The sequence below is a fragment of the Dinoponera quadriceps genome, unplaced genomic scaffold (genome assembly GCF_001313825.1).
Source record: "Dinoponera quadriceps isolate SergipeBrazil2010 unplaced genomic scaffold, ASM131382v1 scaffold2414, whole genome shotgun sequence".
NCBI classification, from domain to species: Eukaryota; Metazoa; Arthropoda; class Insecta; order Hymenoptera; family Formicidae; genus Dinoponera; species Dinoponera quadriceps.
In genome coordinates this window covers 313,111-336,395 of record NW_014556444.1, presented here as the reverse complement: position 1 = coordinate 336,395, position 23,285 = coordinate 313,111, and the positions used below count along the sequence as shown (strand labels likewise).

The 23,285-nt window shown below is 44.8% G+C and overlaps 1 pseudogene; it reads left to right on the top strand.

Moving 5' to 3' along the window:
* Window positions 1-23,285, top strand: part of LOC106747407 — a 256,552-nt pseudogene that overhangs the window by 78,581 nt on the left and 154,686 nt on the right.

Here is a 23,285-nt window from a genome sequence, read left to right as displayed (position 1 = left end):
AGGTAACCGGCCGAGGGGGTGCGAAAGCTCGGCGCGGCGCGGCGCAGCGCGCGAGAGGCGGGATGCAGCTGTGCTTCGTTCGTTCGTTCGTTCCGAGGCGTTTATCAAGGGAGTGCATCCATTTGCCGCGGATAGTCGAGGCTGGGTTGTGATTTGCCGCGACTATCGCCGCTTGCATAAATCATCGGCCGTTTCTGCCGTAAATAATCGCGCGGCCGTGAATCACTTCGTTATTATTCGCTCGTAAATAATTGGAATTCTCCAGCCTACCCGCCGGCGGAGCGGATCGCGCTCCCCTCTTCCCTCCGTTCGTCCATCCGCTCGTTCGCTCGCTCACGCCTCCAACTTTTCCGAACGAAAGTTTTTAATCATCCACGGTCGCATCGACGAGCTGGCTAATTTATTATTATCCGCTCGCGAAGCACAAGTAATGTCGTGCAAATACTCGTCTTCCTTCGCAACTTCGCTCGCCGTACTTTTTTTACCTCTCGGCGTCGCTTCCCTTCTCTTCCTCCTCTTCCTCCTACGCCTCCTCCCCGTCACCGACTCGATACTTTTTGTGCTCGTCGTAACTGCTAATTAGATCGATACTCCGGCTGCCGACTGTGTTAAACGAATAATAAAATACGGCTGATAATTATTGCAACGCGAATTTCTTTGCCCATGAATTCTACACTGGTAGAAAATCATAGTTACACGGAGAAAACTGCTGTGGTTGTCACAGCAATATTCTCTATGATTATAAAAGAAATATATATAAAATTAAATAGATTTTGTGTTAAAATTTGCTGTTGATATATGCCCATCTATATAGTCACCATCGTAGATAATCGCGTGCACAAATGAGAATTGAGACCTCCAGATTCTAAATTTTAATTCTACATTAAGTCTTCAAGTGGAGAGAATGGCTTATAATTTGCACATTTAGCATCAAAGAAGCATAACAGAAGACCTCTGAAGACTTAATGTAAAACTAAATTAGACTCAAGGTGTGACTAAAATTTCGACTCGGGATTAACCTTACAATGTTGCTACTATTATCCCGAATCAAAATTTCAGTTCTACATTAAGTCTTCAGAAGTCTTCTATTGTGCTCCCTTTGATACTACAAATGGGAAGTTATTTACGTTTTCTCCACTTAGATTTTTAACGTAGAATTAAAAATTTCCCCTTAGGAGGAGAGAAATTCCCTTTGTAGCATCAAAGGAGCATTATTAGTGCTTTGATGTTACAAATGGGAAGTTATTTCCGTTTGCTTCACTTGAGGACTTGATGTAGGATCTGAGTTTCAACTTGGGGTCAAATATGTTTGGCGCCGAAACTAATTATTATTTTCTATCGGTATACGCCGGCTTTTTTGCGTGGCCGCGGCGATGGCGTCAGTTCGACGATACAACACGCGCGAAGTTTCTCGCGTGCAAATAACTCGGCTCTGCTCTCTTCTAAGGGCGCTTGAAATGCGACGCGTCCTTCGTTTTATTTTCGCCGGGATGTGCGTGGAGAAATTCGCGATCAGCTTCTTTTTCTCTTTCCCGGGGAAACGATGGTAGTAGGTCGTGGACCGGCGCAACCTGATGCGTCACGTATTCCCTGCGCCATTTCTGCCTCTTCATCCCCGCCCCACTTGCATTTCCTCTTCACGGTTCCCTTTTTTTCACGGTGCTGCTCGTAATTACGCGCCGGAATAAAAGAAAAGCGCTCCTGGACGAAAGCGCACTTATAAAAGGCAATCCGTTTTATTATATGCAATCTAAGGCGTTAATACAGGAGATGTCACGATTCGCCGCGCTGAGAAAATGCCGAGATAAAGGCGCGCGCGGTAGTTATCCTTATTGTGCATTCGAGGAGCGAATCGTTGCGTGATGATCGGTATTTGAGGAAGATACTAGACGTTGGATTGCGCGTTAGATTTAATGATTCTGGTTATTAGATTATTCGAGGTATAGAATGCAACGCGTCCAGATGCTTGTCGTTCCGGCGAAGTCCGACGGGCGAGACGGAAAGATCTCGGCAACGTTGCAGAAGAAAAAGTTTCTTTGGATTTAGTATACGTGATTGTTTGACTTAGGTCTAATATAATTAACGTAATTTAATATCAGACATTACTTTGACGAAAATGTTGTTTTACTAGAGAAAATCATGTTGTTTGATAGAAAACACAATATTATTATCGGAAATAATAGTGCTAAGGAAATAATATCTCATTTTCGAAAACAAAAAATCAATTTCAGTTATATATTAAATATCGTTGAAACCGAGGCAGTTCTTTAATATTTTTCTAACATGCTTCTTCTAAATAATTTATTGCTTGTGACAATCATTGTAATGTTTGAATGAAAATATAAAAGAAATATATTGTTTCACGTAAAATTCTTTATTGTTTGAGATAGCAAATTCTGTTTGTTGAATCAAACGCTCGTTTGTTTGTTCTATTTCAAAAGATAAATTTGTTTCAATTAAAGAAATTTGATTAAGTCCAAATAAACCTTTTTTTCTGTGATTATGCTCGTATTATACTAGCGATTAGCGATTATATCTGCCTTGTTTTTGCGATTATGCCTTGACCAATCAGAAAGGAACCGTTGGCGATTTCAATGATCAAGAGACAGTCATAAACGCAAACGTAGATGGAATCTCCAATCGCTGGTGTGACAAGGGCATTAGACATAATCAGAGAGTAGGAGCCGGTAGCTCACTAGCTGTTATCGAATAGAAAAGTTCTCGTTCTAGAACAGAAAAGAAATATATACGCGTGTATGAAGGCTATCGACAGTTTCGACAATTACGTTTTTCATCAATCTACGCGGACGCAACAGGCGGCTACGATATATCCGTGTGTGTATCTACGTTTTGTCGAAAAATCTACGGATTTTTCCATCCGCTGTTATGGAAGGCTCTTTTTTTACTCGCGCTAACTTATTGCTTTTCCTTGTCCGTCAGTGCGCGTCGGGATTATGGAGAAATTTTCGGTACGATTTTCGCGTGCGCGCGCGGCTGTTATTCTCCACGTAATTTATATTCTCTTTTTTTGTTTTGAATAGAAACAAGATAGAGAGCGTTTCTGTGAATTAATCGCATTGCGCGTTAATTATGGATATCGCGCGGGCTAATTCGGCCAAACCCGGTGATCGTTCTGTTTATTTAAAAGTCAAAATTTTTAATTTATGTAATGAATATACGCACACATGTACGCACACACACACACATGCAAATACACACAAACAGACACAAACACAAATACACACACACTAATATCTGTGTAACCTCACGTATACACGTGCAATAAGAGTGCACCGTTAACACTCGCGGTCATGCGCTATCATTTAGCGGAATATCTCGCAAAGCTGTACGACTATGTTTCCGTAATGACCATAATTTGCGGAATCATGGGAGCTCGCGCGCGCGCGCTGTATCGGCAAAATAATTTCCCGGCGAGAACATTACTCCCCCGGCAAATGTACTTCGCGCAGCAAAAAAAATTATTCCATGTATAATGGCGGCGTACCGGTCGGTTTTAAAAGGTTACCGCCGCCGTGCACGCATTGAAGTTTTTACATGCCGGGTAATAACTTTTAATGAAAACAAATGGTGGTATCGCTGCCCGGGGGAGTGTTCCGCGCGCATCTCTCGTATAACTGTTACAGCCATTCCCGGCTGGCTGTTTATACGCGGTGTCCTGCGTAGCGCATTTCTCTTCCGCGGCGAATTTCACGGCGAGTTTCCTGCGACGCACCGACCGTTCCCTCGAACGTCGCACATTTTCGCGCGATTTATTCGCGCTCAGAAATAAAATATTCCCGCGGCCGAGACTCGCGTTAACGTCTCGTTGACGACCTCGTCGAGGCGAAAGGAAGGATCGGCTCGATGCGATCCTGCGATTTAATTGATCGGGAGCTCTGAAAGGGAGTCTAATCGCTCTCCTTCTCCCTCCTCTCCTCTCTCTCTCTCTCTTTCTCTCTATCTATCTCCCTCTCGCAATGTAATAATCGACGCTTCAACGAGAGGATTATTTTCGAGACCGTCGATGGATACCTCTTTCTTTCAACGCGCACGTGACCAAGGGTAGGCACCCTCCGAGGTTTCCGACGCACCCCGTATATGCGCGCGCTAAGCCCAGGCATGGGGAAAATTCAGCCGCCGCTTCGACGCTCAAACCTGATTCTGTTTGTTAACGAAAGCACGAAATGAACTGACCGTCGGTGTAATGCACGTTGTTTGTATACCGAGCTGCATTTATCGGCATAATAGAGCCCCCGCGTAGTAGATTACATGGCTATTTCGTTCGCGCTTATTCGCAGCGCGCTCGCGTTGTTGTTCAATTCAGTTTTGTGTAACTCTAACCTCTCGTGTTTCCACGATTTTGCAATTAGATATTCCGTAAATAGGAAGTGCACCGTCGGCCACCATTCGTCGTTTATTTCGCGCGCATTCGCACGATAGTGGACGTAGGTCCCGGCGGTGGCAATAATTATTGCTAATTGCCGGGCGGAATACAAAACGTCGTCGTTGTTGTTCGCGGATTTAATATAATATCACAATGCAATTTATACGCTAAAATTAATAGTAGAAACTGCATTGTCACAAATGCGCCGAGAAATGCTTCATAATTAATTACGACTGTTTTCGAATGATCCAACCGTAACGCGCGCTCACGCTTCGTAACGCGAGTTTCTGATGCTCAGTTCATTATCAGGTGGGAAATAAACATTTTAGGGATTACTTACCGCCAGGGACAATCGTTCAAATTGTTGGCTAGCCATGGTACCTCGTAAATGCGCGCTATGCGATGAAATAACGGTGTTGCTAACACGGAAGTGACATTGCTTCGCGATTTTACCAGTTCGTTCCAAGAGTTAAATGTGGCTCCGGCAAATCAGCGAGCTTCCGTTACAGACGGAGCTAGTTTGAACCGAGATGTCGTTGTGAAATCTCGTGTCTGCCTAATCAAAGTGTGTTACTTATTCGTTCCCAGTCGTCGGAATTATTAATCCGTGCAAACGTTCGTCCTTTATACACGGACCTTTGGAATCTCAAGTAAGTTATCGAGTTGCGAACAATAATATATAAAATATTGAACAGCAGTAACTTTCACACCGCACATAACGCACATTTGAATCGTCGCCGAGCTTTCAAGCACTTTCTGCAGTCGTGAGGGGGATCTCTAGCGCAACAAAGCTCGACTACGTGGTTTTAAGAATATATTAATTCGTTATTTTGTCACCAATAATGAAAAAAGAAGCTTAATATCGCGAAAAAGGCGATCGCGCCTGATGGACACTTTCTAACCTTTAATTTTTTTTTCAACGTTTCCCACTCTTTTTATAACCTTTACTTTCTGAAAGTTCTTTTCNAGAGAGAGAGAGAGAGAGAGAGAGAGAGAGAGAGAGAGAGAGAGAGAGAGAGAGAGTCGCTGCAGAAAACACCCCGATGTAACGCTACAGTTAATTATCAAAGCTGACGAACAATCGTAGGGATAACGGATAGAGGGGGGGGGGGGCGAAAAGGCCGAGGGCGAAGAGCAGGCGAGCGGGCGAGAGAGGGACGATCGGCGATCGCGGGCGGCCGGACGGAGTGAAACGAGGACGAGCACCCCACGTTGCTCCGGGGGTTGCAGGTGGCACAGTAAACGGGACGGGATCGCCGTAATTACACGTCTCTCGCGGGGCCGCCGAGGGAGGAAAATCTGCGGGCACGATCGCGCGGGGCGCCGAGGGCTCTTGCGGAGGGGAGCGGAATCGCGAGGTGTGTGTGTGTGTATCTGCGCGTGCATGTGTGTACACACGAGCGTACGTGCGTACGTGCATGCGTGCGTGCGTGATTCCGAATGGAATTTTTAATCGATTCCGCGCAATTTTCCCTTCGCCTGCGGCTCACTGTCGGCTGCCGCTTCATCAATTCGAGCCACGCGAATTCACCCACCGTCCCATCCGGCCGCGCGATCCGCGATCAGCGTCTACACCCCGAGGCCGATTAACGTCGACCGTTCGATTCCTTCTCGCGCCAGCCAGCTAGCCAGTTTTGCGGCTCTGAGTTTCACGCCAAGTCAATTCTCGAAGGCGCGTTTGAATAGCCGCCGCCGTAAGTCGATTTTAATTTCCTACTCCGGTTTTCTCTCTCTCTCTCTCTCTCTCTCTCTCTCTTTCTCTCGTTCTCGCTCTCAACTCTCAGCCGCTAAGCACGCGGTCGATTGATGTCCTTTTTATGCTGGGAAAGCTTCTATTCTGAGCCACCGATGTGGCGTAGTAGTTTTCGTTGGATTTTATATTCACGTTATTATTACAGTGCATTATGGAAATACGGTGTTGGAAGGAACGTGGTCGCGCATTTGTGGAGTCGTTCGAATCATTCGAATCGACGTTCGAGCAAACAGGGCTTCGATTCGGTACCGAGTATTAGCGATTCGCCGTCACGGAGGAATGAGAATACGTTAAAGAAATAGGAGAGTCTTGAAATAGCGGAATACGTAATTGAAGAGTACATAAAATTCCCCGAAACTTTCCTCGACATTTTCTCGTATACGGTTACAAAGATATCTGTTTCGTAATCGAATATGTGGAATTATTTTCGACTTTAGTAGAAATTGAACCTCGCGAATGTCCGGTCGTGAGGTAGTAAATTTGTGTCTAACGTCTAACTAAATAAATTATCTGAAGGTGAAGAAAAGAAATAACAATTACCAGATGAAAAATTATAATTAATTGCCAGGCAGTAATGTAACGGTCACTTCTGCTTCCTTAAAATTTTATGGAACAACGTATCTTCAATTTGCTACCTCATTTTTAAATACTAGTGGCGGGTCTATGGTGGCTAATTTATATATTTTAAAATAGACAGCTATTCTATTCTGTTATATTCAATACATAATGGCCAAAGAACCGCTAGATCACAAATGGATTTTATATTTTAGTGGATAATTAGTAACTAACTAGCAACAAGATAGAACATTTAATTTAACTTGTATTAACCAGCTGTTAACTTTTAATTCAAGCCGACTAGGTATACTTTTATTCGAGGAGAGATTGTTTCAACGTGCGAGGAAACACGTTCTGAAGAAACACGTGTCTCTTATTTTGTAGCTAACACACGTACACTGAGAGGAAAAAGTGCTACATTCAAGTAAATACTTGTGCTAAGGAATATTGGAGTAATTATTTTGCTTGAATTAAGTGAGCTTTACTAGTACTTTTTTTCTTTCACAAGTAATATTTACTTAATTCGAGTAAAATAAAAAAAAACGTCAATACTCCTTAGCAAAAATATTTGCTTTAATGTAGCATTTCTATTTTCCTTTCAATATAAGAATCTGCGAGAGGTACTTCCAAGTGTTTCTCGCCAATTCCGCTCGCTCCTCGCTACGCGGACGGCATTTCGACATAAACGTCGCTTAGCATCGTCGATATGCGAAGCGAGATTTACATCATGTTAGGATAGCGATAACGACGAACATAATAATAACGTTTCTCGCTCTAATAATTTCCTTTAACACGGCCATGTAATTTCCTTTAACCCGGAGGGGGCGAAAGGCGTCGAGTTCTTCAGAGGATGATCTTAGCGGGATAATTTCCCCAGAGGCTGCATCACTTTTGTAGGCTGCTTATTATCTTTTCCGGGATAAACTCGGTAACGTGTTAAGCGGACGTTACGTCGTAATCATAACGTCACGTTCGCGCTTCGCTCGTGCCCCGTTTTTCCGCGCATCTCTCCGGATTTTCCGAAAGCACCGCGATGACCACGACGACGACGAATGCTAGACGTACCTCTATTGGTTCATCCTTTCGTCGTTCTGAACTGTGTCCCTACTGTCAACGCGGAGTTCTCAGCTGCCTGCTCCGGAGCCACGAGGGAGTTCGTTGCGTTTCTGCTTTTCCCGCTAACGCGTAGCGTATCGCCTCGAACGCGTGCGATTTAACGGCCGGGATTAATACAGCGGGACAGGCCGTTTTATTTGTCACGGGGAGGAGAGGAGACTCGAACGCGTCTGATAGTCGCACATAAAGCGAACGCGCGCGCGATACGCCGACGGTGTTCACTTCGGGTTGTAAACAATGCGCGATATGCAGTGCGACTCGCGCACCCCCTTTCGCAGCGATAATTCATCGCGCGAACATTTATACGCGCCCGCGGTGCGCGCACGCTCCGTTTTCATCCGTTACTCTTCGCTCGTTGCGTATTGCGACGCGCTATCGCGCTACCGTGTTTTACACGGTTTTTACACGGGCCGAGATCTGTATTTCACCGATACCGTAGGCATCGTCTTCTCGTTCGGGGCGACCGAAACTTTTCGCTCGCGCGTTCGCTCGTCGCGGCCGACACGCTTCTTTCGACCTCTTCCGCGACCGTCGTCCCGGAATTTACGAGCGTACCCTGCATATCCGGTTAAGTGAATTACACAATTTCACGGGCGTAACACAAATGCGAGTTCTGGAGAGTTAAACGTCGTGCTCGAAGCGGAGCAGAGAGAAAATGGGCCGGAGTGCAACGGGAGAAGTGCGGAAAGATCTTGTCTGACTAGAGGAAATCTGATCTGATAGATTGGGAGAAATTATAGCTATTTTCGGTTACGTCCTTCTTATGATTCTAACCGCAGAAATAGTAGTAGCAACGTATATGTAAAGTTATTATCGCTGACATTATAATAACACTCGCTTGAAAACTGGGTTCTCCCGACTTATAATTTTTTTCACGATGATCGTATATAATAAAATATTTACCAAATATTTATATTTCTACCAAATATTTTCCCCTCGATGTATGAATTTTGATTTGACTATACGAAAGTTTACAATCAATAGTACGGCCAGAACGTGTCGAACGTGAAATAAGGTGCTGATCTTGGTATCTCTTCGGCAAACTCGAACTCTCGTTTCGTCGTAACGTGAGGCACATCCACGAGATATTCCAATATTATAAATCCCGACGAATAATTATTCTACACTGAGGAAAAAATTATAGTGATTTTCGGCCTCAATACCCCTTGTACGGTTTAACCAATAAAAATAGTACTGGGAATATGCACGTTAGATTACTATCACTGACACTAGTAACATTTACTAGAAAAATGCTTCTTGTCACCATAAATCTTTCACTATGACGACTATAGTTTCAAATGTCTTTGTCTTTCGGTGTACGAACAATTGCTCTACGACTACAAAGCAATTATTACTAATGACTACGAATAATTATTCCAGCTTATTATCTTGAATATATATTCCGGCGGATACTTAATCACTGACCACGAACTGGCTGTTGCTCCCCGATCGGCCGGTAGATTTCGTGGATCGTTCTCTAGGAGACCGGCTCTCGATCTTCACGAGAGCGGGTTTTTCGCGGTGCGCGCGACCGCGACGCTTCATTGTTGCGTATAATTTAATGCTCGTCGCGCGGGGGTGGAAAGAAAAAACGGGGTGGACGCGCGGGCGAACGCGAGGCGCGTACACGTGTCAGGCTGCATGCAGCCCGATGCAGCGCAGATACATGCATATCTTGTAAACAATGTTCGCGGCATGACTCGTGCAGTCGTACAACGAACCGCCGCTGCGACAGGATACACCAGTTTTTCGCGACAATAATTCATCGCTCGAACGTTTTAAACGCGGACGCGTCTGTCCATGCATGACGGTTGGCATTTTTACGTCGGAACCATCTAGGTTTTTCCGTTGGAGTTCTCTTTTTCAGAGGCCGAACTACGGCTACACGTACAACCGGGATATGGTAATTTACGGAATTCAAGAGAGAGATTTTTATTCCGCCCGATATATATCTGCAAGTATCTCGGAAGTTTAGAAACGCGCGGCGTGCTAATTAAAATATATCACTCTGATATATTTATATTAGTTATCGTGATGCGCATGCACGCGCTTTTTCATGAAATCCGGCAATTTATTTATCCACGTAATAATAATAATTTTTATCCCCAAGGCTGAAAGCAGGTGACATGAGTTTTGCATTTGACGTTAATGAAAGTGAAGAGGTGGTGTCGTCGATAAACTCGGTAGAAAAGACGCAGCAACGTGTATAAAGTGCTCTCACTCACATATCGTCTGTAATTGGCCCTTATCATTCTACTTTACCTCGTCTTCGCCATTCTCCGCATAAGTGCCATCAGATATTTATCTTCGTAATGACGTATCGACGCGCTATCAAGCACATTCCCGTTCCGCGATGCATCGCTACGAACGTAATTGGCGATGTCGATATTGTCCGACGACGGAGGAAGGACTTTCCGTGATTCTCGCGGAAAGGAAGTAACGACGAGATACCCCCGGCTTTTTCAAGATGGACTTTAAAATACTCACGCGAGTTTTTCGCTCTGAGAAAGGAGAAAAATAATCCGCTCATTGCATTTCAAATGTCGATTAGCGTTTACATTGTCTTCGGCGTTAGGTGTCCTTTGAATTTCGCCGCTTCATAGCACGACGGTTAAAGCGCGGCGTTACGGTAATACGGCGAAACGGCGGTGGGCGTCGTAGCGAAACGAGACCGCGGAAACGACACGACGGGGAAGAAGCCGCGCCGTAAATTCCCCGGTGACGAGCGACCGACGCGCTTGATGCTGCAAATATGCAGCCGCGTCAAATGCACAAAGCGAGATCGTCCAGCCATCCAGCCTGTCGTAAGCGCCTCACGCCTCCGTCATTCGTGCTTTAGAAAACGACGGACAAAGAAAATTGCCGGCAGCTCGCGTCACTTGTGAATTTCGCTCGCGTTCGCGCAACTCGTCGTTCGACCGGTCATCCGCTTAACTTTTCCGCAACGTTGACATTCCAAGAGCGATATACTTAAAAATCCTATCGTCGCGGCGCGCAGTGAATACCCCACTGGCAAGTGGATAAATTTCTCAGGAGTGCACCGAGAGAAAAATACTTGATACTTGTAACTGTAATCATCACGCTGGAAGAATTGTGGTCGGAAGAATCATTCTTCTGGAATCTCTTTTTCTAATAAGTGTTACTACGGAACGGTGTTCAGAGTCACATTTTATATTTATGATCGTCTTAACACTTTGCGGGCCGCTGTCACGCTGACGTGACTTTTGCTCGCCAACGACTTTCGGCCGCTATCACGCTGGCGTGATGGTTTGACGATCAGGAAACATTGTTTTCAACTGTTTTCCTCTCCCAATTCAACAGACTGTCTATTATTAAAATCTTTTTTCGCGGACGCTTGTTTTGTCAGTTTGAGATTGTCTTTCGCTACCTTCAGATATAGGAAACTTACATTAGATATCCCTCAAAATGCCAATACCAATATAATTGGAATAAAAATAGTGTAACAGTTATTTTAGTGCCTTCTTTAATAATAATTATATACCAACTACTTATGTATCGAAAAATTGCGTAAATATCACCGTTGGCGAGCAGTAGAACCTGCGTGAATCTCGCCGGCGGCAGCGTAACGGCGCTTCGATAAATGCGCGGCCCGCAAAGTGTTAAGTTCATCTTTATGCTTAGTAGCCATTCAAATGATTCATACACAACATCTGAAGATGAAATTAAGATGATCTTAAGGATGTATTTTCAGTGGCATCTCAAAGGGGCCGCTTGTAAATTTATCAAGCAAAATTACGTTCGTACTATTTATTTCACTATCTAAATAATTTGTAGCGAAATTAATTTGAATCTAATTTGAGGTAAATATATGTACACAATATCACAAATACGAAACTATTATTTTTTATTTTTCTTATTAATGCTACATTTATACTTCAGTTGATCTAATATTGACAGAGATAATAAAACGAAGTATACAAGTGTGTAAGTATATGTATATTTATATTTTGTGTACTTATTTATATTTTGAGTTTTATTATAAGTTACAAACTTTACATCGCGATATTTTCAAAACAAAATGGTCAACAATTCTGAAATCTATGTGTAAATGTCTGCATACTCTTTAATATTGTAGTAGTTTTTCAGTAAAATCTTATTTTTAATTTAGAAGATATTACAAATAGAAATTAGAAATAGCACACTAATCTCTCTCAACGAATACGTATAAAAAGTGTTAATTTTAATTATCTCAGCTCTTGAATATCTGTCCTTTTTAATTGCACGAGCAATGAATTGAATAATATCGCAATGCATAACTTGCAACGCAGTGCAAGTTTTATCGAACCCATTTCACTTTACAACCTCCTTTAAAATATAATAACTTTTGATCCAGACTCTGAATCACTGTCAAACTTTCAGTGTCACTTTTAAATGTAATGCAGATCAATTTGTAATTTTTTCATAATTTTTTTCATTATTTTAAATTATGGGTAATACACCCTTAAATATAAGATCTGATTATAAATACTGTTCATATCGGTGATAACAACCTTATATACATGTTGCCCTACAACTACTATTTTTGTGATTAAAACTATAAAAAGGATATAGTTGAGGCTGAAAATACCTAGTATTTCTCTCAGTATGGTTTCGCAATCATTGGAACCGGCGGAATCGTAATCCGAGGTCAGTTTTTCCTCGGGGAAAATATTGGAAGCGTTATTCTCGCGTCATGAGCTAGTGAAAAGATCACCTACATACTGTACTGAAATATTTTCTAGCCCCATATTTGTAAAAAAAAAGCAATTCCTCCCTGCACGCTGAAAAAAGGGGTATGGTTATATCTACCTGACAATAAACGGCCAAGCATCTTTTGGTTGAAGGAAACAGAATGTCTGGTTATAAGAGCGAAATTCGGTTCATGAGAACTGGAAATTTCGTTTCCTTTAACCGGGATGCGTTTGGTTGTCCATTGTCAGGTAAATCCAGGTAAACTCATTTTTCAGTCTAACGCACGTAGGCCCGCGCACACATTCGCGAGAAGAACCGTCCCGATGCAGACGCGTCCGATTTTCCACGCTAAAATACCCACACACGCGAGTCCCAGCATGTCGCGCTGCTCCGCGTTGCCGCCACCCCGCGCGCGCATTTTTCGATGGAGCTCGGCCCCCGGCTCTTTGATTTGTAACCCCAATAGTCCGTCGTAAACGAACTCGATCGATGCGGCTCGACATCCGAAACGCGCGCGGCAGATAATCCTTTCGGTGCACTCTCCATTTAGTAAAGTTCGTATGGGTTCGTGGTGTGCGCGCGCTCTGCTACGGGTCGCTTCGATTTTCAGTGCGAGACGGGGCGAAGGGCGAGGGGACAAGGAGGCAGGCGGCTCCGCGTTTACGAGCGTGGCTCGCGTTTTGCGTTATGGCCGAGGAAATCTGCGTGGCTCCGTGTATGTGTGTGTGTGTGTGTGTGCGTATGTCGCATTCGCGCGCGCATCCACGCACACGCAACACACGTACGCGTGGAGCGAAATCTCGCGCGGGCGCATGCGGCCGTACCGGCGCATATCCGCATTGTTATGGCTACATTTCCGGTTGTTTGTCGTGCGAGAGAAGGGACTTGGCAATACGCCGTACGTGGACGACCGTGGGCCACCGTGAGAGCCCGTGCTTTCACGGCGCGCCCATAATGTCAGCGCGGGTGGGTATCCCGACTCGACTTCCTATCTATTCTTCGCATCGACGACGATTCGCGCTCGAAAGCCCGTTCCCCGACGTCGATACACCTCGGAGACGCTAAACGGCGCGATCGTTCTCTCCCATCCTCGGGGTGACTTGCGCGACTTGTCTTTTGAACGCCCGCCAAATCTGTACGCCATCGTTCCAATAGAGATACATCGCGGACGTACTCTCTAAATTTCTCGGGGGGAAATATCCACTCGAAAAATGGAGTGATAGCCGAGTAACTCGAATTGGAATGACTTTTCACTCTTACAGAGCGAATTCTTCCGCCCTGTAAACGTGGAATGGATACTTTCATTCCATGTCGTGAAGTTCTACTCGACAAATAGTGACTACCGAATCATTCGAGTTGAAGTGACTTTTCGTTCTTATTAAATGAATTCTTTCATTCCGTATTGTGGAGTATTTTTATTTCATATTGAATTTAATTTAACCTTATATAATAATATGTTATAAGCTACAAGATGATCGACCTGTAACCATTGTTTAACCATTCTGTAGTCCATTGTCCTTTTTTTTTAGCTCACAACTTCAATTCACAATTTGTTACGCTTCACACGGAACGTAAATGTATTTAAAGAGAAATATTTAAGAAGCTGTTCCACATCTCTTTTAAATATTACTAATTATATTAAAAAAAACTTTACTAATTCACTAATAATATCAAATTTCTATTACAAAATATAAAAGGAGAGGGGGAGGGGAAATCCTGTAGGGTTCGGGACTACAGACAATATGAAATTTATTTTTCAACCAAAATGATATGGCGTAGTGCAAAATGTGGCGGGATTCAAAATCTGAAAATTCTGAGGTCAAACCATCACATTGAGGAAAGACTTAAAAATATATTTGTGAAAAATAAGGTTTATTTCACAGGTTTATTTCACATTTATTTCAGTACGGTGAAATCAAATTTTATTCCTAGCAAATAAACCAATCAATAAGAAAACTTAGATATATTTCATAAAAATATGTATTCCGTCATTATTGTTAAATTTTTTCTAACTAATAAATATCGAAGTACGTGTCACAAGAAACATTTACTTCGCAAAACTTCAATTTTTTTTCTCAGCGCAATGAGAAGCGAATTTTTTAAATAAAATAGAAATGGAATCGATTTAAATGGCATATAATTGAGAAGATCTTGAGACAAAATCATTAATGATATCTTAGGAACAACGTAATAAAAAAGAATACGTTTCAAAAAATGACCATTTAACAATTACGTCAAGCGACGTTTGAATATATTTTACCTCTTTTTCCCCTTTTTATATCACGAAGTATTTGGACCCCCTTTCAATATTACGTGACATGTGAAATTACCCCCTCTCCGTCTTCATATTATGTTACTAGATTTCTTTAGATCCAACATAAAAGTAAGTACCGTGTATCAGAGGCTTAATGTGAGATTCCACGGCTCCCCCCGCCTTTTCTGCCTGCCGTCACGTAAATTAATACCCTCTTCTTATGGTGATTGTTGAATGACCTCTAAATTAGAAAAACTCACTCTTTGTGGAGTAAAACATTCACTCTAGTCGAGTGAAACACTTGCGGTTGGAGTGGAACATTCTCTTGTGAAAAGTGAGATGTCACTCCATTCCGAGTGGGAGTATTTTCACTATCGCTTGGAGAGAATTCTCACTCGTTTGGAGTGAGGTTTCGCCCTAAGAAATTTAGAGAATATCGCACAACCGTCCCTCTCGTCCTTAAACGACGCTTTGTATACGAACTACGTCGACGCGCTACGTCTGTCTCCGATTCAAGACTGTCTCCGGTTCATTCACTTTTTTTTCTCCCCCTCGATTACGGGGGCGAGTTTTGCCGGTCTCGCGGTCAACGGAGGAGGCACGAACAAACCTAGAAAACGAGATCGCAATAATCGTCGCACGCTCGACACCTCGCGTAAATAATCGCGCGCGCGCGTTCCGGGTGCGCCGTTTATTGGAAATTCCGGATCGAAGGATGCTGATTAATGCTCCGAAATCGGGATCGCTCCGGCATGAAATCGCGGCCGTATCCGCTTTTCATTCGCTTTTTTGCGGGCTATATATCGCGCCGGGAGGTATCTCTCGCTCTCTTTTATTTGGCCACGGGCGCGAAGTGAAATTCAATTTGTCAATTTGCATACGCGCCGGAATAAAATCTATCAGGCTTCCGAGGGTTGTAGTTTCCGTTTGTTATTACTTCTTCCTAAATCCCCCGAACGCGCGGTCCCCGGGCTCTTTGTCATCCGGGAACGCGGCGTCGAGAGATCGCCGGGAAAAGTTACGCCCCGTTAAAATATCCGCCATAATAGAATTATTTTTAATCCCTGCAAAGCCAACACACTCCGCAGAGCCGTTCTCTTTATTTTGCGCTATTCACCTAACGTCTCTCTCTCTCTCTCTCTCTCTCTCGCTTTTCCTCATTTTGTTCCGCGTCTCTCAACCCGAGACCGACATCTCGTCGCTTATCGTCCGCGACAACATATCCCCGGCCAAATACTTTCTTCCCCACGGGGGATTGCTGTGAACTATCTCGCGCGCGAAATATCGTATCGTCACAACTTCGTCGACCCCCCAGCGAACTGTTTCGATCTTAAACAACCTCGCGCCTCCATCAATCTTCGATTTTACCGGTAGCCGCTCTGCGCGCGATGAAAACACGCTTTGACACGTTCTTCGAGTTTTCCCGGAGTTAACGTCGCGACGTAAAGCGCCACGGAACACCGGTACGAAGGATTTCTCGAAGCGCTCGGAGAGAAAAGGTCGCGCAAACAACGAGGACCGGCGCATCCGAGGATGAGGGAGGGAGAGAAAGAGAGAAAGAGAGAGAGAGAGGGAGAATATGGTACGAGTGACGAATCAACAGGGCGTAATAAAAGGGTGCTCTTAAAAGCTTCCCTGTGAAAATTCACGTCGTACTGTACGTAAGCTGACTCGGGGCCGTTTCCCGTTTATCAGTTCCTCTCTCAAAGCGCTTTGGGTGAGCCGTGGATATTTATCTGGATACCCACGAGGGATTTTCGTCCTTGACCGAGCTCGCGTAACAGCGTATATCGTGAATGACGTCGATACAAAGCGATGCGCGCGTACGCTCTTCGCTGCCCGATTTCCTGTCGACAGAAAAAAAAAGAGAGAGAGAGAGAGGGACATTCGCCGTATCCATTACCGTAATCTTCCGCCTTGCCGAGCGAGAACGCCGAATTCCGACTTTGAACCTCGCCTTTTGCTGCCGCCACTAGGCGAAAGTCGAATCGGAAAGTCCCTTCCTTCTTTCCTTCCGGCGAACTTGAAATCGATTTAACTTCCTCCGCGTCCCCGGTCCCGTTTATTTATTATTCACGACGGCGGACGGTCTCGAGGAAAGTATCTCCTCGCCGATAACGGACAGGTAGCGTTTACCGCGCGATGCTCGCACGCAATAATAAGCGGAGTTACTAAGCACGTGAATACTGTTCTTCCATTCGAAGAGATTTTTCCCAGACTTCATGTCATGTAAGCCTTCAGACGGGTCCGATGAATCGCGAAATTAATCCGCGTTCATCGTAAATGCGCAGAGTGAGGCTTCGTCAATCGTACCGTATTTCCGATGCGGCGCGCGACGTTACCGCATCGGGCGTAAAAATTAAAGAAAGAAAAAGCGAAAGAAAAGAGAAGGGGGAGAAAGAGAGAGAGAGAGAGAGAGAGAGAGAGAGAAATGGAAAGCAGGAGGAAAAAGTTTTCGTGGTCGCTAAAATGGAAAAGCGCAGAGGCGATGACGGCGTCGGCGGCGCCGGTCGGGTATTGTTTCCGGCAGCAGGTGCCATTTTCGTGAATGGCACAGTTACCGTGCATTCTCTCGGCACAGCCTTGCGCGTGGCACGTCGGCCACGTGCGTAGACCGAGGAGGTGAGCGGGAAGCGGAGGACATTGGCGAACGGGGGGAGGGAGAAGGCGAGGTGGAGAGATGAGAGAGAGAGAGAGAGAGAGAAAGGTCGCCAGTCGGGTTGTTATACCGTGGCCTATTCAGGGATGTTCGTGCGCCCTGTTCAAAGACCCATTACGAAAATGACCATTAAAATAAATTACTCTCATCGCGGGCCGCCATATAGAGGTACGGGGCCACCTCTATAACGCCAACTCGCCGACCGGCTCGCTCGATAGCCGCGAATACGTGACGCGGAAATAGTCGGCGGTACGAATCAATTTACGTAAATAATAGTACGGCTCGCGCCTCGACCGCTAACAATGGGAAAATTCACGCCGCGCCGGATACACGAGGCGCTCCGGCCATTAAATCGTCCGCGCCGCGTATATACGGCGGGGCTTTCGTGGAAATTTTCGAAATTTTAAGCGCGCTCTTCTTCCGAAACGCGGCGTCAAGGTAGACGCGCCTTGGTCGGAAAACATCGATCACGCTGCGTAAAATAAATTTCCACTGTGTGTGGGTTGACTTTCGTGTCATCCGTGTGTGACAATTTCGCGTGAGATCATCGGGATTACGGGGACTACTCGCGAAGATAATTATTTTGTTCGTGGGAAAAACGTTCGCGCGGATCTCTTTCTCTCTTTCTCCTTCTCTTTATGTATCTCTCATTCTTTTTCTATCCTTCTCCTCCGCGTTGTTATGTTGCAAATGTATTTTTCCGGAATCATTCGCGCAGACGTTTTTTTTTAAATTACGACCGTGCATAATATTTTAATTGGTAGACGGAACGTTGTCTGTACCGTCTGTCTATCTGCCTGTGTGTCCGCGTCTGGGTGTGTTTGTACATTTTGCGTCTGTATAGATACTCGTCGGAATTAAAGCCAATGTTTATACTAGCAGTGCGTTACCTTTATACAGACGGTATTTATGCCTGTTCAGGGTTTCACAAACATTTCCAGTAAACCTTGTTTGTATCAGTATTACACTGATATTTTTAATTCCCGTCAGCTTGTACGGATCGGTCGACTTTCCTGTTTACGGGAACCAACAACAACATCTGTTATTTCATATTTATGCCTGTCGCAAACACATCTATGTTTAGCTTTTACGTCGCGTGCGTTTCACCGAGAAACACCGTCCTTTTTTTTCTTTCTTTCTCTTTTTTCTATCACTAGTGACTTCATCGCAGAGATATATTATTTTCTGTCAATTTACTCTTTTTCATGTAATATCGTGAGTCGCGTATTCTCGGCTGCGCGAAATAACAGACGTTTTCTTCGTTGCAGATGTTGCGTTTTAACGAAAGTATATATATATATATATATATATATGTATGTATTTTTTATCGATTTTCGCATGTGATGGCCACACTGTGTAAACTTTACCGAAGGCGACTTTGGGGTTTGGGAAATAGCGGAATAATTCATTTATAACGCCAACACTATAATCTCATTTTACCGTGCTGATATTAATTTACCGATCGATCGCGCGATACAAAACACCGGACAATTTCTATCGTATCTCGATATCGCACTTTTTCCCGAGTAGTGCCGACTATATCATTATTACCGGGCTTCTTCGATATTCCTTATTATATCCGACAGCGTATCAGAAACGGCGCGCCCACGCGTCCGCACGAGGTGCACGACGGTAATTGAATCTCTCCGTTCCATTAAAATATCTCAAATAGTACTTGGACCTCGCGCTTCTCTTTCTCTCTCTCTCTCTCTCGAGCATGTGTGCATCAGTTTGCGCACATACGTGTGTATGTGTACGCACGCGTGTTTTTTCTATCGGAATTCCGAGCGGGAGGAAAGATCTATTTCATTCGCATTCGTCCGGGAATTTTCTGTCCTTTGTTTCACCATGGCGTGTCAGATAGCGCCTTCCTCGCGAAAGTCAAGCGGGCGTTTGATGGCGGATAAAATGCCGGTACATCAAAATCCTTTTTCGGCGCGATTCAGCAAATATTGACGCTTGCGAATTGAAATTTGCATCGACAGCGAAATTGGCAAAATATTTCCGCTCGTAAAATAGCGTTTGGGCGGCAGTGGCAACGTCGGCGGTGACGGCGGCGGCGGTCGCGCAGAAACGAGACGGGAGTCAAGAGGGACGCAGGAGAGCGAAAAGGGAACGAGGGTTTTCCCTCGGGATACCGACCGGACGAGGGAAAACTGTAGCCTTAAATTTAATATGACGCGTGCTGCGATCGATTCGGACGCGCCTTCCGGCCACTCGTACCGCCAATCGAATTCCACGGCAAATATTATGCGGCTTCTCTCTGTGCTTCGCCGGATGTGCAACGCGCGCTCTCGACGATTTTATTTAGCGAGACTGTATATCCCCCCATTCTCTCTCATCCCTCCCTTTTTTATTATCTCCACATACATTCCGTGCGGACGCAGAACGGATCGTTAGATTCTCATGGAATATGAAATATCGGGATAAACGCTGCCGATTCTCTCCCGTCGAAAATCGAGGCGGCGCGCGCTCTTTCGCGAGAACGAGCGACCGTTAATTATCGGCCATAGTTATGCAAGAAGGATCCAATTTATAAAATTATGATTTTTGCGATTTTGTTACCAATGAGTAGTCTATACGTCTTTCTTCTTCATGTATACATGATATCACTAAAGATTACGCATAGTAATTTTAATAATAATTCCAGTATATTCCAGCGTTATAAACTTTTATAGTAATTTTTACTACCATATTTCTCCGTGTATGGACGTTTAAAATAAATTAAAAAGAATTGTTTAGATTCTATTAGTTAAATTTTATATTCTACTAGTTGTGCCATTTCTTACTAGTGGCGTCTTTTTTACCCAATCTTTTTAAGGATACAGCTTGTCGACAAATACTCTTAAAGAGAAGAAAATGGACTATGCTTGATTTCTTGTGCGACTGTAAAGGATCTCAATGTTATTTATACTTTTTAATCCTGAAACTTTCCCTACATGGAGAAAGAATTCGGTTGAATCAATAAAATTTCCAGCGCGATTGGAGTGAATCTTGTTCAAAGGCAAATGCCCTTAAAACCACTACGTTATGTATTGTTTCAATAATTAAAGTATTAGTTGAACGTTCAATTCAATAGTTTCAATGATATCGCCGCTGAATCAAGAAGGCTCACTCCAATCACGCGTGCTGTTGGAAATTCTATTGATTCAACAGCATTTTTCTCCGCGTATCAAATTTTCATCTCCATTATTCTCGAAACGTATTCCAGGCGAGTCGTTCTCGCATAACTGTGGCCAATTATGATCGCGCGAGCTACGAGACTCGGGCTCTGTTGCGTCGCCATCGGTCAGCCTCTCGCTAACGACGCTAACGAAAATCGATCTTGGATTTTTTTTCCAGGGTCCGGTCGGGGAGGTGGGCGTGAGGCTGCCTCTACAGTCATTACATGGATACGGATCTGTGTTCATGTACTCGGCGTCGACGAGCCCCGGGGGTGGAAGTGGCCAAGGTGGCGGAGGCGGAGGAGAAGTCACCCTCCGCCTCCGCGAACCCGAGGACATTCCCGACGATGTCCTCGCGCGCCTCGAGGACACCACCACCCTCTCCATCTCTTTTCAAAGCGATGCAGTGCTGAGGCTAGGGGCGGCTGGCACAGGTGAGTCCCCTTCCTTTCTCGCCGCCTCCTACTTCGCGTCTGCTTGCTGATCAAACACAAAAGGCGGCGGCGGCTGCGTTTGTTATGATATTGCACGAGAGCGGATGGTTAGACACGGGGGCTGCCCCGCAATCGATTCTAAGTAATTCTAAGTAAAACAACGCGCGCCGGAGACGGAGTCGCGCGGGTGTATCGAGATTTTTATTAAACCGAGACAAGACAAATATATAACGCGCGCGGATACACGGACGCGATCGACCGACCGACCGGTTTGCGTTTCACTGGCGGATAAATAGCCGCGAAATATAGAGATAATGCAAGCACGCTCTCGGCTTCTCATCGGAATTTATTCCCAAGCTCCCTCGAGTCAAGATCGAGCCGCGGTTTTGTTTATTCGTTTCCTTCCCGCCGTGATTTGTTGCGCGATGGAGTTAAAAAGGTCCGCCGGCCCGACTAGTTCGCGGCGCGGCTGCTAATAAATAATTGGCTTTGCGCGGCGCATAAATTTCCGTCGGCTACCCCCGGATTTATTATAACGGGGGCCGCCGTCGCTCTTTCCCTCTCTCTCTCTCTCTCTCTCGTATTTTTGGGATCGCGTTTAATTCCCGCGTTTTCGAAGAGCGGAGTCGCGTGGCCCGAGTAGATTAGCCGCCGTATCCGGAGTCCGTGTGTGCTCTAATGCAGAATTATTTCGGCGGATCAGAGTAATCCTTACTTTATGCGATCACACCCCGAGACTCTTTCCCTCCTCCGACACACCGAACGATCCACTTCGGCTTCGCCGATAATCGTCCTTAACCATGAACGTGAACGATGTAGCCAATTTCGACGCGATCAAAACCCTTGGTTCTACTCGTAACTGATGACACGCCGTTCCCGAGTCGAAATTTCGGTTCTATCGTTAATCCCGCAAATATCTGAAGGCGAGTGTTTCAGCATTTAACTATTCTTGAGTAATTTTTTCATCCGAATACCAAACGAATAGTACGAAATTAAGCAGAGTGCTTCGGAAGGGGATTTCTATATGGGGGGCTTTCCAACTTTCTATATCCATTTAAAAATCCCATTTCCTTTAACAACAATTAGAATTTAGATTAACTGACGTCCACGATAAGCTATCATATGTTAAGAAATGATTACCGAACGAATGATAACTAATTTCTTAACTAACTCGGCGAAACTATTTTCTATATATTTCTATAACCTATCGTGAACTGTTGCGAGTGCAAATAGAACTTGCGTGAAATCTTGCGGTGTTAAAAAACGAGCCAACTTCGCACCGGTAAAATGATTCTCATCTAGGAGGTGTTTAAAGTAATTGTCATTGGTATCAATGTAATATTTCTGTTAAATAAATTCTCCTTCTATTTTCAGATTTCGAAAATATTCGAGGTGGTAATAGTTACCATCTCGTTTTGTATAACATTCAATTGTTTAATGCGTGTTCCAATGGCATTTATCGCGTTTACGTGCGTTATTTGTTTTTTACGACTATTAAGGGTCGGACTTTCAAGACACGTGGCGTCAAACGGTTATTGCTGCCTTCTCTGAGCGGCGCAGGTGACTATTCGGATCGGGTCGTTTTTCGAACGCGGAAAGCGGCCGAATCGCTTATATCGACGCTTAAACTCGCAAGCTTCCCCGCCCCCTCTTCAACCGGATTTCCGGAGCACGGAACTTTTAGACTTTCCATATAGTTGCTATTTTCCATTCAGCTGGAACATTCATGTTCCCTCCGCCCTCCGAGTAATTCTGCTCCGTCGGGTCTCTTTTTACGAGCGGTCGCCGATACGGAAAACTTCGGCTGGAAAATTTCCGCGAAAGGCACGCGGATCCCCGTGTTCGAGAGGATCGAGAGTCGCAGCCGGAATCCTTTCCCGGTAATCAAGGATTATATTTCGTATCCGCGGAGACACGGAGCGCGCGCGTGGCGGATACTTTGTAGAAAATTCCGGCGCACCTATCTTTATACATAAAGTGCCTCGGAACTCGATCGCCCTTTATCTCAGCTCGGTTCCTTTGACGAATCTCGGAGTCGATCGGGAAAGTTTATCTCGCGATATCGCCTTCCCCGTGAAAAAGACTCTCGCGACCAAGGAAAGACGTTCTCTCTTACTGCGACGCTACTGCTCCGTGGGAAATTTTGCGAAATTTGACAATTTTCGATCAGTCCCTCGAACTCGAAATTGAATGTAAAACGGCAATTCTCCTCGCTTATCGCAGAGGACATTCGACCTCGCGCTGTATTATTGCGGAGTACGCGCGTCACGGAAG